Consider the following 16,774-nt stretch of genomic DNA (forward strand, 5'->3'; position numbering starts at 1 on the left):
TGGGGGATAGCATAGTTAAAGGGAATGGATATTGTTCTCTGCAGCAAAGACAGAGAGTCCCAAAGGCTATGTTGCCTTCCTGGTGCCAAAGTTAAGGACATCTCTTCTGGGCTGGAGAACAACTTGCAGTGGGAGAGGAAGGATCCAGTTGTCGTGGTCCATGTAGGTACCAACGACATAGGTAGGACTAGGAAAGAGTTTCTGCTGAGGGACTGCAAGCAGCTCAGGGCTAAATTAAAATGCAGAACCACAAAGGCAATAAACTCCGGACTACTACCTGCAAATTGGCATAGGGTAAATAAGATTAGAGAGGTAAATGCATGGCTCAAAGATTGGTGTGGGAGAAATGGGTTCTGATTCATGGGGCACTGGCACCAGTACTGGCGAAAGAGGGAGCTGTTCCATTGGGGCAGGCTTCATTTGAACCGTGCTGGGACCAGTGTCCTGACGAATTGTACAACTAGGGTTGTAGATAGGACTTTAAACAAATTAGTGGGGGGGAGGGTTCAATTGAAGGGAAGTTTAAAAATCAAAAAGAATTGAGAGAGCAGAGGTGCAGAGTAGCGAAGAGGCAAATGATAATCAAAGTGTGACAGGATGGGGCAAAAAATATAAGCAGAAGCATGCAGCAGAAATCAGAACCAGAATGAGTAATAATGGTAAAAGTCAAAGCTTAAGGCTTTTTATCTGAATGCACGCAGCATTTGTAAAAAGATAGATGAGTTGATGGCACAAATAGAAATAAATGGATATGACTTGATAGCTATTACAGAGACATGGTTGGAGTGTGACCAAGACTGGGAGCTCAATATTCAAGGGTATTCAATGTTCCAGAAAAATAGGCAAAAAGGAAAAGGAGGTGGGGTAGCTTTGTTAATAAAGGAAGGTATCAGTGTGGTGTCAAGTAGTGATTTAGGTGCAATAGATCGTGATGTGGAATCAGTTTGGGTGGAAATAAGGAATACCAAGGGGAAGAAGTCACAGGTGGGAGTCATCTATAGGCCCCCAAAGAGTTGCCTCACTGTAGGACAAAGTATAAATCGAGGAATAATGGAGGCGTGTAAGAAGAGCGCTACAATTGTCATGGGAGATTTTAATTTGCATATTGACTAGATAAATCAGATTGCCAGGGGTAACATGGAAGACGAATTTGTAGAGTGCATCAGGGGTTGTTTCTTAGAGCAATACATTGCAGAAGCTACCAGGGAACAAGCTATTTTAGGTTGAGTAATGTGTAATGAAGTGGGAGTAATAAGAGGTATCATAGTTAAGGATCCTCAAGGGGATAGTGATCACAGCATGGTAGAATGTCAAATTCAGTTTGAGGACAAGCAACTGGGGTCTCAAACCAGCGTCCTCAACTTAAATAAAGGCAATTACAGAGATATGAAGAAAGAGTTGTCTAAAGCGGGCTGGGAAAATAGACTAAGGGGAAGGTCAGTGGATGAGCAGTGCCAGGCATTTAAGCAGATATTTCATAATGCTCAGCAAAATTTTTCCCGGTCAAAAAGAAGGATTTGATGAGAAGGATGAACCGCCCGTGGTTAACAAAGATGGTCAAGGAGAATGTTCAATCAAAACATAAAAGCATATAAAGCGGCAAAAAACTAGTGGTGGGCCAGAGGATTGGGAATTTTTTAGGAACTAGCAGTGGATGACTAAAAAGCTAATAAAGAAGGAGAAAATTGATTATGAAAGTAAATGGGCAAGAAATATAAAAGCAAACAGCAAGAGCTTCTATGGGTAGATAAAAAGAAAGAGAGTGGCTAAAGTGAGCATGGGACCCTTGGAGGATGCAACTGGAGAATTGGTAATGGGGAACAGGGAAATGGCAGATAATTTAAACCAATATTTTGCATCAGTCTTCATGGTGGAGAACACTATAAACATCCCAAAGATATCAGATAAGTAAGGAGCTAATGGGAGGAAAGATCTTGTAACAGTATCTATCACAAGGGACAAAGTATTTGACAAACTAATGGGACTAAAGTCAGACAAGTTGCCAGGACCTGATGGCCTGCATCCAAGGGTTTTAAAGGAAGTGGCCGCAGAGCAAGTAGAGGCATTGGTCAAATATTCCAGAACTCACTGGATTCTGGGAGGGTCCCAGTGGATTGGAAAACTGCTAATGTGCCATACCCGTTCAAGAAGGGAGGGAGACAAAAAGCAGGAAACTATAGGCCAGTCAGCTGAACATCTGTCATTGGGAAAATGCTAGAGTCCATTATTAAGGAAGAAATAGCAGGACGTTTAGAAAAGCCTAATGCATTCAGAGGTCAACATGGTTTTGTGAAAGGGAAATCATGTTTGACAAATTTGCTAGAGTTCTTAGAGGATATAACAAATAGGGTTGATAAAGGGGAACTGGTAGATGTAGTGTATTTGGATTTCCAGAAGGCATTGAATAAGGTGCCACATAAAAGGTAGGAGAAAGGAGCTCATGGTATTGGGGTAATGTATTAGCATGGGTTGAGGATTGGTTAACACACAGAAGACAGAGAGTCAGGATTAATGGGTCTTTTTCAGGTTGGAAAGATGTAATTAGTGGAGTGCCACAAGGATCAGTACAAGGGCCTCAATTATTTACTCTCTATATTAATGATTTGGAGGAGGGGTAGAGTGTGATGTATCCAAATTTGCTGAAGATACAAAAATAGGTGGGAGGGCATGTTGTAATGAGGACATAAGGAATCTGATAGGTTGAGTGAGTGGGCAAAAACTTGGCAAATGGTGTTTAATGTAGGAAAGAGTGAGGCACGAACTTTGGTAGGGAGAGAGACTCCAAAAAAGTGCAGCACAGAGGGTTCTGGGTGTTCTTTTGCATGAAACACAAAAAGTTAGCATGCAGGTGCAGCAAGTAATTAAAAAGGCAAATGGAATTTTTTTGCCCTACAAGAGGGACAGCTAGGGGGTTGGAGTTTAAAAATAGGGAAGTCTTGTTACAACTGAGGCCACACCTGGAGTACTGTGTACAGTTTTGGTCCCTGTATTTAAGAAAGGATATATTGGCATTGGAGGTAGTTCAAAAGGCTGATTCCTGCGATGAAGGGATTGACTTATCAAGCTAAACAGGTTAAGCCTTTATTGATTTGAGTTTAGAAGAATGAGGGGTGATCTTACTGAAATGTACAAGATTCTGAGGGGCTTGACAAGGTAGATGTTGAGAAGATGTTTCCACTAGTGGGGAAATCTCAAACTAGGGGACATAGTTACAGAATAAGGGGGCACTCATTTAAAACTGAGATGCGAAGGAATTTCTTATCTGAGAGGATAGTGAGTGTCTGGAATTCTCTACCCCAGAGAATTGTGGAGGCTAGGTCACTAGTATTTAAAGTATTTAAAGAGAAGGTAGTTAGATTTTTGAAATATCGGGGAGTTGAAGGCTATGAGGAGTTGGCACGAAAGAGGAGTTGAGGCCTGGGGCAGATCAGCCATGATCTTATCGAATGGTGGGGCAGGCTTGAGGGGCTGAATGGCCTACTCCTGCTACTATTTCTTATGTTCTGAAGCAGATTTTCCATGGTACGTTGGAAAATAGCACATGCCGATGAGACCCCAAAGGATAGTCAAGTATATTGATACAATCCTCAATGTGTATTGATGGTCACGAATTCTCCAGAGCCTTCTTCCAACTGAACCTGCTGGTAGGGGTGGTTCATGTCGAGTTTTGAATATGCGATGCCCCGTGCAAATTTCAAATATAATTCGTCAATCTTTGGTATCGGGTGTCTACCAAATTTGGCCACTCTGTTTATAGTTAACTTATAGTCACCACATAAGTGAACACTTTGGTCTGGCTTCAGTACGGGTACCATGGGTGTCACCCACTCGGAAAATTACATCGGTTGTAAGATACCCAACTTTTCCAGCCTGTTTATTTCGGTCTTGATCTCATTCTGTAGAGCATAAGGGACTGGTCTGCCTCTGTTAAATCTGGGGGTTGCGTTAGGGTCTACATGGATTTTGGCTTGTAGCCCATGAATCCTTCCTAGCTCATCACTGAAAATGGCAGGGTACTTTTGTAACAATTCCTGTAAGTCTCTCGTTCTGATTTTAAAAATCTCGGCCCATTGTAATTTAATCTTTCTGAGCCAGTTGCGACCAATTAAACTGGGGCCCACCCCAGCTACTACTATAAGGTGTAAATTTGCAGACTGATCCCCATACTGCACCAGGACGTGACATATCCCTTTCACTCTTATTTCTTCACCCGTATATGTTTTTTAATCAAGTGTCCAATGCTTCCAAACTTAAAGGAGGGATTCCTTTATTCAAGTATCTGAACACATGTTCTCCTATGATAGACATTGATGCCCCAGTATTGACCGTCATCTTGATGGGTTGTTCATTGACTCTAATGACTACTTGGATTGGCTCAATTCTACTCACTTTCAGGTTGTATAATGAACTTATGTCAGATTCTGCTTCCTCTGGTTCTTCAACGAGACAGATTTTGCGATTTCTACCTTTGTTTTTAAAATGCTGTCTCAGCCTATCTTGACAGTGGTGCATTATGTGACCATTGCAGTGGCAGAAAAAACATTTGATATTTCTGACTGGTCAATCGCCTGCAGGCTGCCTGGATGCATTTCTCTCATTAATGTCATGGGTTTTCACTGTAGTACTGTTGTTTTTCAATAGTCTGTACATAGTGGGCATTCCCCGGCCTTCTGCGGAGTCCGACGTTTTCGTGCCTTTTGGTACAGGCCCTTCCTGCCCTACAAGAGGGACAGCGCCATTTTGTGCACCTTTTAATGCCTCTGAGTCTCTAACAGCGATCCCCATGACTGTTGCCAATTCTAATGCCTTACTGAAGTCTAGATTAGTTTCAGATACAACCTCTTTTGAATAGCATCATCCACGATTCCGCATATCAATCGGTCTCTCAACATGTCATTAATTGAAATTCCGAACTCAAATATTCCGTTAATTCCTTTAAAGCGGCTACGAAGCCAGCGATTGTCTCTCCTGGAAGCCTGTTCATCAAATTGAATATAAAACGCTGCATAGTGACTGAGAACTTTGGCTTCAGGTGATTTTTTACAATGTTTACTAACTCTTCGAAAGCCTTCGTATCGGGGGTGTTAGGTGATGTGAGGCTGCGCATCAGCCCATACATTTTTCTCTCGCATGAGGACAAAAGAATTGCCCTCTTCTTGTCCTCCCCTGTGATGTCATTAGCAGTAAAGAAGAACGTTAGGCGTTCACCATAATAAGACCAATCATCGGAAATGGGGTCGAATAGTTCAAGCTGCCCAAACCGTGGCATAGTCAATGGCTAAGGAGGCTGCCCTTTCAAACAGCTTTCAAGGTAGTGGCAAAGTAATGTAGCTGGCTTACCGCGGCTTTCTTGATTGCTGTCAATTGATCTGGTTTGTCCTCGTCACCAGTTTTATGTTTTTGGTCATCAGGTTCGCTTTGTCCGGCGAACACTAGCTGCACCCTTGATATTAACACATTAATTAGCTTGAAACAATATAGGCAGAAAGACCAATTAACTGAACAAACACAGATATTTATTGGACTAAGAATAGAGCACTAACACCATGTGTGCTTCTTCAATCACCTCCAGCTCTAGACTTACAGGCCAGGATTTTCCTGTCGGCGATTTGGGGGCGGGGCCCGCTCGCCGACGGGAAAATGACATGGGATGAGGTCGGGAGGAACCCCCGATGTCATCCCGGTCCCTTTAAATTTTTAGGAAGGCGGGCGGACAGCGAAATCAGCTGTCCGTCCACCGACGTGTCAATGGCCAATTAAGGCCATTGACAGGCAAATTAAGATTGTTAAAGACCTGCCCGTCCAACCTTAAGGCTGGCGGGCAGGCCAGGTGCCCTAACGGGCTCCTGATAATACATGAAACCTCATCCACTGGCGGGTTTCATGTCCGTTTTTAAAAACTTTAATAAAGTTTATGCGTTTCTTATTAACATGTCCCATCTCGTGTGACATTGTCACATGAGGGGGACATGTTAATAATTTAAATATTTTCCTATTTTTGGAGTTTTTTTACCTGTCAGTAATCTCCGAGAGACAGCACTTGGTCTCAGGGAACAGTGAGCTCTTTCGCGCGCATGTGCAAAAGAGCGCACTTTGACAGCTGGGGATTCCCTCCCCTCCCCTGCTGGGCAGGCCTTAATTGGCCCGCCCACTAAAAATGGCGGCAGGCCTGTTTCAGCGGCAGTGGTCAGCTGTCCGCCCGCCGCTGAGCCGGTGGGGCCCACACGCCCACCAAGGGCAAAATTCTGCCCACAGTTACTAAAGTAGCCAATGCTGTGTAGCAATTGGTCAATGCAGTCACATGGTCAATTAACTATATTTGAATTCAATAAAAAAATCTGGAATTAAAAAGTCTCATGATGACCATGAATCCATTGTTCATTGTTGTAAAAACCCATCTGGTTCACTAATGTCCTTTAGGGAAGGAAATCTGCCGTCTTTACCTGATCTGGCTCCATGTGACTCCAGACCCACAGCAATATGGTTGACTCTTAAAAAATATAGGGATGGGCAATAAATGCTGGCCTAGTCAGCGACGTCCACATCCCATGAACGAATATTTTTTAAAATTCTCTTACTCCACTTTACCACAAGTGCTATTGTGGAATGTTGTCAGGGCCAATAGCTTTTGCAGTATCTAATATTTAAAGCAACTCCAAATATTCAGCCATATGTAGTGAAAATATTTTCTAACAAGAACAATAACTTGCATATGTAGAGACACCACAAACTACTTTATGTTATGGGAGAATGTAGTGGAGCTGGAGTGGAAAATTATTTTCCAAAATGTTTGGGTGGGGGTAAAGGAATAGCCCAAGAAAAGGACTTTGAGAAAATTTCTGAAATCATGGAAGTCCTGGAAAGCAGATTGGAACAGGAAACAAAGTAGTCCAGCCTTTGAAGAGCACAGTGCTGTGTGCATTTGGGGACATACGACTGAAGGAGATCACTAAGGTAGATCATGCAAGAGATGAAAGCAAGGGCAAGGATTTTGATGTTAATTTGTTGGGGCACGGAGTTTGTAATGGTTGGGGGTAATGCAAAGGTGGGTCAGAACACAGACCATAGCATTCTAAATGAGTTGCAATCTGTAAAGATTGGATATCCTTTTTAAAATTCTTTGAGGGGCATGATTAGAGAAGTCAGGCCTTGAGGTGATAAATAGAATAGTCCAACAGTAGGAGAGGGACAGGGGGAAAGGTGGGCAATGCTGCAGTGGTGGAAGAAAGTGGTCTTGATTATAGTATGGATGTAGGGGAAGGAAACAGCAAGTCTCACACCTCCTAACTTAGAAAATCGTGACTTCTGGGAGATTTAATCAAGGCCAAGGATCACAGATGTAGCCAGGATTGAAGAAGATGGCTTCAGATTTGCTGGTGTTATTTTGAAGAAAATTTTAATTCATTCAGCTCTTAATGTTGAGGAATGTAGTAACCTCTTTTGGTTTAGCAGAGGTAAAAGAGGATGTCATCTGCATGCATGGAAGCCAGTCCACTGCTTTCAAATATTGTAGCCAATATAAATGGTGACGCAAAAAGGAAGAAGGGGAGGTAAAAGAATTGGAGCTTGAGGGCACATCAGTAGTGATGTACAGGTCATTGGATGTGATAGAATGGCATTTTTTTTTTAAAGCGAAGCATGAATGGAACCAGAAAAATGCCACAAAAATGGATCTATAGAAGACATCATGGGTGAGAATGGAATGGCATGTCGCGTTTGTGAGCCACAATTGCCATTACAGAGGATGCCACTTGTGTATATGACCAGTATCTAATCTTAGATAAGAAGCAGGCATTAATGCTGCAAAGTCGAATATCCATGTTTTATTATTTTTTGCTTAGATATCCTCTGGGTCTTCTTGAGAAGTTATGTTAAGGTTAGTTTTAATTTATTCTTGGGAGTTCGGCCATGTTGACAAGATAGCATTCTAATGCTTTTGAAAAGGTAGTTGCCCTTCCAAATTGCAATTGTTCATACAACTAAGTGGCTTGCCAATTCACTGGAGAAGGCATTAAAAGTCCAGTAAGTAGTGTGAACCAGTGTCACATGTAAGCCAAACCTGGTATAAGAAGCAGTTCCTCTTCCATAGAGGATATTATTGAACCAAATGGGTTTTTAGGACAATCAGCAGCTTCTATGAACATTTTGTTCTGATGTAAGCCCACAATTGACCAGATTTATTGAATTTATTTTTACAACTTGCCCCAATGGAATTTTGAACTCACGACCTCCAGGTTGTTAGCCCAGTACTGTAACCACCACATTACAGCACTCAAATTATTCTCATACAGTCAACCGACTCACAATGATTAATGGTCATGGTGGCCTAATTACATGCTTCGGAAGTTAATATTGAGTTGGGTTTACCTATCAAAACTTAATTATGGGAAGATTAATATTTATAAGAAGCTCCTTATCATTGGCTATTTTAGTCATACCAAGACAATTCAATGCTCTGGCAATAAGTATTAGAAGTTTTTTTTTTAAGTAATTGCAGATTACCCACAACCTCCCTCAGGTTTTAAAGTGATTGACATTTCTTCCGCACACTTTCTACTTTGAAAGAGAATCCAACAATTCACAATCACGTCATTTAAGCAGGCTGTGAAAGATCTCAACATTAAGTCAAATAATTCACCCCATGGCTCATTATTCTGTAAATCTGATAATTGACATGTCTTGCAAATGTTGTAAAACATTACTGAGGAAAACATTGATGCTCTACAATATCCTGCCAATAAATTGGATTTGACTGTACAAGGTGAATGTAAAGATATAAGCAAATTCATGGTAATAGCATGAGGGGTAGAACGGTGCTACAGAATAATATTACAAGACCGTCTTAGAGGATCAAAGTTTAGCTTACACAGTATTAGATCCACAAACCGTAATACACAAGAATAAACATGGCAAGAACTATTTGTAATGCTGATCTTCTGAGTCCTGCAAAAATGGAGCTGAGATGGACCAACCCAATTTTTGGATGGGGTTCCTCCTCCAAATTTGAATCAGCTACAGGCACAGGGGAAACTTGGGCTGGGGATCAGGAATATCTGGTCATTGGGCATATTTTAAGTGCTGCAGCTACCCAGTAATACACAAGGCATAGTAAGTACAGGGCAGTGAAAGAATTGATCACGGTTCAAAATGGCGACGTTACCAATGTACCAGAAGTACAAAATAAAATTATTCTTAATGAACACAGTTCCAAATCACAAGAAGCCTGTGTTAGCAGGCCCTGCCCCAGATCAATTGAATGTGTTGCACATGGTGGGAAATCTATTGCCTAATGCTAGTGATTCAAACAAGGGACATAATTTTAGAAAACAATCATTGCAATCATTGAGCATGTCAGTAGCATTTCTCAGGCTCTGCACCCCAATGTGGATCCTCTGAGAGTTTCCTCCCATTGGTAAACTTTTTACTCAGATATATTTTGTATCGAGCTTTTCTTTTAACAGTGAATTTCACAAGACCTGGTATCGCCAGCAAGTCTCACACACAAGTCACATTTTAACCACAAAATTTCCAGGTAATGACCGTCTTCAACAAAAGAGAATTTAACCATCTCCCCTTTATGTTCATTACGATTGCTGAATCCCCACCATCAATATCCTGGGTCACCATTGACCAGAAACTTAACTGGATCAACCATATAAACACTGTGCCTAAAAGAGCAAGTAAGAGGCGGGGAATTCTACAGCAAGTGACTCACACCCTGGGCAGAATTTTCTGCCTGTCGTGCAGGCGGGCCTGACCCAATCTCCTGAGGGCGGGGAACCGATCCCCGCCGGAGAAGCAGGCCCCGCCGCCATTTTAAGTGGGCGGGCCAATTAAGGCCCGCCCAAGCGTGACGTCCACCGGGAGGCGCTATGCGCTTCCAGTGCGGGTGGGGGTGGGGGGGGGTGGATTCCCCAAATGCGAGAGTGTGCTCTTTCACGCATGCGCACGAAAGAGCGCACATCTCCCTGAGGCTAAGTGCTGCCTCAGGGAGATCGCTGACAGTTGTATAATCTTTAAAAATAGAAAAATTAATAAATCCTTAACATGCCCCCTCATGTGACAATGTCACACGAGATGGGACATGTTAATAAATTTCACTGAAACTTTAATAAACATTTTTAAACCCTACATGAAACCTCATCCCGCCGGTGGATGAGGTTTCATGTTTTTTCAGAAGCCCGCTGGGGCTCCTGGCCTGTCCACTAACCTTAAGGTTGGACAGGCAGATCCATTAATTGTTTTAATTATCCTGTCAATGGTCTCAATTGGCCATTGACAGGTCAGCGGGTGGACAGCTGATCTCACTGTGCCCCCACCTTCCTGAAGATTTAAATGGGGCGGGATGACGTTGGGGGTTCCCCCTGACGTCATCCCACGTCATTTTCGCATCGGTGAGCGGGCCCCATCCACTGCTCACCGACAGAAAAATTCAGCTCCCTGTCTCCCCAAAGCCTGTCCACCATCTACAAAGTAAAAGTCAACAGTGTGGTGGAATACTCTCCACTTGCCTGGATGATTGCAACTGCAACAACACTCAAGAAGCTCAACATGAACTAGGACAAAACAGCCTGCTTGATCATCATCCCTTCCATCACCTTAAACATTCATTCCTTCCAGCTCCAGCACACAGTAACTTGCCAAGGCCCTTTTAAAAGCACCTTCCAAACCCATGATCTTTACCATCTTGAAGGACAAGGGCAGCAGGTGCATGGGAACACCATCACCTGCAAGTTTCTCCCCAACCCACAAACCATCCTAATCAAACAGCCATGACTGCAGACCAAATACCCCACTGTGGAAAGGACCCCATCAGCGTTAAACAACCCTCTGGACAATCCGTGACTTTGTTTTTCTGACTTTACTTGTTACTTGGCCAAGTTTTTAAGATCTGATGTTCTGCAGGTTTTTATTTCTTCTTTGCATGCTAGGGTGGAGGGGTAGGGTGGTGGATGCGGGTACTGTGCGTGTCGCTTTTGCATTAGTGTTTAGTTGGACACATTTTAAGCTTTTTGATCATTTCTGCATCTTTACCTGAGCAAGTTTTAACAATAAAACTAAGGGCAGAATTTTCCATGGTGGCTGGCATCGGGCGTCATGGCGGGCATGAGCGGACATGTGGCGAGAAAGCCAAAAATCGATTTCATAACGTTGTGAAACCAGTTTGCAATTACCCGCTCCGCCCGCCAATGGCGGGCTGCGTTTCCCACCACCATCGGGAGCTTCACTGTAATACATCTGCACATCATTATAAGCCCAGCTCACCAGAATCCTCTCCGCACACTGGATCATCCGAGCATGTCAGTGTGATAGCACGCCGACGTGTTTCACAACTGAGCATAAGTGACATGCACCTGACCAGCTGCACTTTGCTTGGAACTTCAAGGTTTGTTTGCCTACTTGGTTTCGGGCTGCACTTGCAGTCATCAGCACGAGGCTTCACAAGCAGCACCACACCACTTTTAGGGGGGCTCATGGGCAGGTCTGTACCTACCAGACCAACAGTAGGGTGGGGGTGGCTTTTTGATGGCTGCAGGGCTTGGGGTGGTTGTGAAGGGGGAGAAGTGTCCTCAGGCAAGGGAAGAGGCTGCAGGGCGAGGGCTGTACTGGGGAAGGGGGGTATCCCAGGGTGTGTGTGAAGGCACATGTTGATCTGTGGAAGTGTCGTCAAGATGTTGAGGGCTGAGGAGGCAGTCTCCAGAGGACATTCCCCTAATTCTGGGAAATGAAGCCGGACAGGTGGCTGAGGTGGTGGTGGGGGAGCACTTTAGTGATAGCGACCACAACATGGTACAGTTTAAGTTTGTTATGGACAAAGAAATAGACAAGTTGCAAAAAAATGTTTTGGATTGGGGGAGAGTGGATTTTCGTAAAATAAGGCAGGACCTGGCCAAGGTAGACTGGGAACAGTTACTTGTGGGGGGCGTTCAAAAAGGAAATGGGGAGGGTACAGGCTCAACATGTTCCCTCTAGGGTGATAGGAAGGTGTAACAAGCCCAGAGAACCATGGATGACCAGAGATATTCAGGTTATGATGAGAAGGAAAAGAGAAGCTTTTAGCAGGTACAAGGGAAGCAAATCAGCAGAGGCATTAGCGGAGTACAGAAAGTGCAGGGTGGAGCTTAAGAAAGCAATTAGGAGAGCAAAGAGGGGATATGAGAAAGCTCTGGCTGGTAAAAGTAGGGAAAATCCCAAGATATTCTATAAGTATATCAATGGGAAGAGGATAACCAGGGAAAAATTAGGGCCCATAAGGGACCAAGGGGGCAACCTATGGGTGGAGCCAGATGACATTGCTAGAGTGTTGAATGAATACTTCACATCCATCTTCACCCAGGAGAATGACGACGAAGGTATCGAACTCGGGGAGAGAGACTGCGAGGTTCTTAAGCAAATTGATATAGGGAGTGACAAGGTATTGGAGGTGTTGGCAGGCTTAAAAGTGGACAAATCTCCAGGCCCGGATGATTTGTGTCCAAGCCTGCTGAGGGAGGCAAGGGAGGAGATCTTAGAGCTCTGACCCAAATTTTTAATTCCTCTCTGGCCATGGGGGAGTTGCCAGAGGACTGGAGAACAGCTAATGTGGTTCTGCTATTTAAGAAAGGTTGTACAGATAAGCCAGGGAACTACAGTCAGTGGTAGGGAAACTATTGGAGAAAATTCTGAAGGAGAGAATCTATCTCCACTTGGAGAGGCAAGGTTCGATCAGGGATAGCCAGCATGTCTTTGTCAGAGGGAGGTCATGCCTAACAAATTCGAATGAATTTTTTGAGGAAGTGACCAGCTGTGTAGATGAGGGTAGTGCAGTTGATGTAGTTTATATGGATTTCAGCAAAGCCTTTGACAAGGTTCCACATGGGAGACTTATAAAGAAGGCAAATGCATTTGGGATACAGGGTAATTTGATAAGGTGGATTCAAAATTGGCTTAGTTGTAGGAGACAGAGGGTGATGACAGAAGGATGCTTTAGTGACTGGAAGCCAGTGTCCAGTGACGTACCACAGGGATCTGTGCTCGGTCCGCTATTATTTGTCATTTATATAAACGACATAGATGACTATGTAGGGGGTAGGATTAGTAAGTTTGTGGATGACACAAAGATTGGCTGGATGGTTAAGTGAGGTTGAGTGTCTTGGGCTACGGGATGGTCAAATGGGCAGATAAGTGGCAGATGGAATTTAACCTTGAAAAGTGTGAGGTGATACACTTTGGATTGAGTAATTTGGCAAGGAAGTACTCAATGAACGGCATGACACTAGGAAGTTCTGAGGAACAAAGGGACCTTGGTGTGTCTGTGTCCATAGATCTCTGAAGGTGGAGGGGCATGTTAGTGGGGTGGTGAAAAAGGCACATGGGATACTTGCCTTTATAATCGAGGCATAGATTTCAAAAGTAAGGAGGCCATGTTGGAGTTGTATAGAACCTTGGTGAGGCCACAGCTGGAGTACTGTGTGCAATTCTGGTCGCCACATTATAGGAAGGATGTGGTTGCACTGGAGGGGGTGCAGAGGAGATTCACCAGGATGTTGCCTGGGATGAAACATTTAAGTTATGAAGAGAGGTTGGATAGACTTGGGTTGTTTTCGTTGGAGCAGAAAAGACTGAGGGGCAACCTGATAGTGGTGTACAAGATTATGAGGGGCATGGACAGGGTAGATAGGGAGCAGCTGTTCCCCTTAGTTGAAGGGTCAGTCATGAGGGGACATAAGTTCAAGGTGAGAGGCAGGAGGTTTAGGGGGGATGCGAGGAAAAACTTTTTTACCCAGAGGGAGGTGATGGTCTGGAATGTGCTGCCTGGGAGGGTGGTGGAGGCGGGTTGCCTCACATCCTTTAAAAAGTACCTGGATGAGCACTTGGCACATCATAACATTCAAGGCTATGGGCCAAGTGCTGGTAAATGGGATTAGGTAGGTAGGTAGGTCAGGTGTTTCTCACATGTCGGTGCAGACTCGGTGGGCCGAAGGGCCTCTTCAGCACTGTGTGATTCTGTGATTCTGAGATGAGGCCAGATGGAAATGTGAGGGTGTGTGTGAGATAGTGAATGGTGATGTCCCTTGAGCTGGCAGTGATTGACATGCCAGTGAACGTGTGATGGGCTTGTGAGTGTGAGTTTGGAGTGAAGAGTTGGTTGCCTTACCCTGACAGCATGGATGAGATCATTCATCCTCTTTCTGCACTGGATGCCCAACGTCTTCTGTGTAGTGTTGGCACTGACCATCTGACCACCACTGCCACTGCCTCCCAAGCTGGAGTGGTGAGATTGCTGGACCTCCTGTGGCCAGAGCGGGGGTAGAGGACATTATGGTGGGCCTCCAAAAGGCATTCCAGTGATGAGTGAACTCTTCTTGGCATTCAGGGCCATGTGCTCACTGGAGCAGTCCTGGGCTGCAAGCATTGAGAACTGTGTGCGTGGCTGCAATTTAAATATGGCACCCAGATTGAGGAAACAGTGAGGTAATGGTATGCCAGGCAATTCAGAGGCCACCCCCCAGCAAGAAGGTGTGTTTCCTGTGGCTGCATAATTAATGAGGCAGGATAGGGATGATATGTGTGCCGGCAGGTAAAACATCCTTTTTCCCACCTCCTACCGCAGCTAGTGTAAATCTGGGATGATTCCACCAAACTCTTTTCTTGTTAAACTAAGGAAACTGGCTGGCTTATTTCTTGCACTGAACTATACACAGTTAAATATTTATAAAACTGGCAATATCATCTTTTTAAATTCAAGCTCTGTTATAGCCAACTCAGAAGTGTGACAAAGAGAGGAGTTAGTTCACTCTTGCTAACCTGGTCGTAACATAACCAATGCATCTTAAAATTGATGAGACTCTGGACAGAGTAGAGAGGGAGAAACTGTTCTCATTCATGAAAGGATCAAGAATGCATGGGCACAGATTTAAAACAATTGGCAAAAGAAGCAATAGCGACATGAGAAAAAACATTTTCACGCGGCGAGTGGACAGGTTTCGGAATGGGCTGCCTGAGGGTCTGGTGAAGGGAGGTTCAATCGAAGCATTCAAAATGGGATTAGACTCTTATCTAAAAAGGAAGAGTTTACAAGGTTACAGGGAGAAGGCGGGGGAATGTCACCAAGTAAATTACTCATTCGGAGAGCCGGTGCAGACATGACAAGCCAAATGGTCTCCGTCTGCGCTGTAACATTTATGTGATTCTGTGATTCCTTCACCATCACTGGGTCAAATACCTAGAACTCCCTCCCTAACAGCACTTTGAGTGTACCTACACCACGTGGACTGCAGCAATTCAAGGCTCACCACCACTTCCTCAATGACAAATGGGGATGGGCAACAAATGCTGGCCTTGCCAGTGATTCCCACAACCCATAAACAAATAAAAAAGTGCTGGCGGAGTTTGGAAAATGGGAGCTCTGCCGATCATTTTCTGCCTGCTGATTTTGATGGGTCAAACACTCAGGGGTTGAATTTTTCTCTTGTCGGATGGGCATGCGCCCAACCCGAATGACAGTAAAATAGTGCGCGATGATGTCAGTCAAGTGTCCCGGTGTCATCACGCACGCTCGCAACATTTTGCTTGGCGGACACATGCGAGAGGCAGCAGCGCACCCACCGACAATTAAGTAGCCTATCAAGGCCTTTAATCAATTAATTGATTCAAATTTTTCACTGCCCATCCTACCGTTCGGTTGGTGAGCGGGCGAAAAGGCCAAGCGGCCTTTGCATTTCTGGCGGGATGAGGTTGCGAGCAGTGATTTTTAAAAAACTTTTAAAAATTATATTTAACATGCCCCTGCTCATTTGACAAAATCAGTGACATGTTTTCATTACTTTTAATATCTTTATTTTTACAGTTCAAAATTTTCATCTCCCTGAGGCAGCTCTGTTGCTCAGGTAGATTTCATTGTGCGCGCCCACGTGCATGTGTGAACTTCAGCACTCACGCTTCTCCCTCCCCCACCCTGGCAGTGCAACAGCGCGCATTTCACGTTGGTTGCCTGTTAATTGGCCAGCCAATGTGAAATCGATGTTGGGGCCCAATCGCTTCGCAACCGCTCCCGGGCCCATCCGCCATGCCCGCCCGACGAGGGCAAAATTCTGCCCCAGAGCACCACACCCATAAATTCCAGATCTGCTCCAGTTGCTTTGCCAGGTGCCACTGGCCTTGCAGATTCTGCTAAAACTTGCTCCTTGCTTCATTGTCATTGTCCATTATCAGTATTCTAAACATTTTTGACAAGGTTGGTAATTGTTTACAGTTCCCATATCTTGTCATTAATATTGTGCCTTAAGATAGACCTATTGCCCAATACAATATACCTTTGATTGCGATTCTGGCATCTTAATTTGACAATAGTGCAATATTGATTATGTTTTGCTTGTATTCAGCAGAAGGCTAGACAGGCATCATTAGAGCTCAATATAATCTGTTGCATCACTAGTAAATTATTGTGTAATTTAATCCTCTATCTGAAAAGTCAAATACTTAGCTCTTAAATTTGTAAAATTGATTGCAAATTAAAACAGCATTTCCATCTCTAGCTGTGGAATTAAAATAACTGCAATCACCATACAAGAACTAAGGAGACCTAATGTAGATCCTTACAAATTTTTGCATGTTTTATTTTTAAGGCATGAATTATATGTGAATGTGAGGTGGTTCATTTTAAGAGCATAAGAACATAAGTAATAGGAACAGGAGTAGACCGTTCGGCCCCTTAAGCCTGCTCCACCATTCAATAAGATCATGGCTGATCTTGTGTTTCGATTTCCATGTTCCTATCTAACCCGATAACCTT

Source organism: Cetorhinus maximus, chromosome 8 (assembly GCF_964194155.1).
Source record: "Cetorhinus maximus chromosome 8, sCetMax3.hap1.1, whole genome shotgun sequence".
Classification (NCBI taxonomy): Eukaryota; Metazoa; Chordata; class Chondrichthyes; order Lamniformes; family Cetorhinidae; genus Cetorhinus; species Cetorhinus maximus.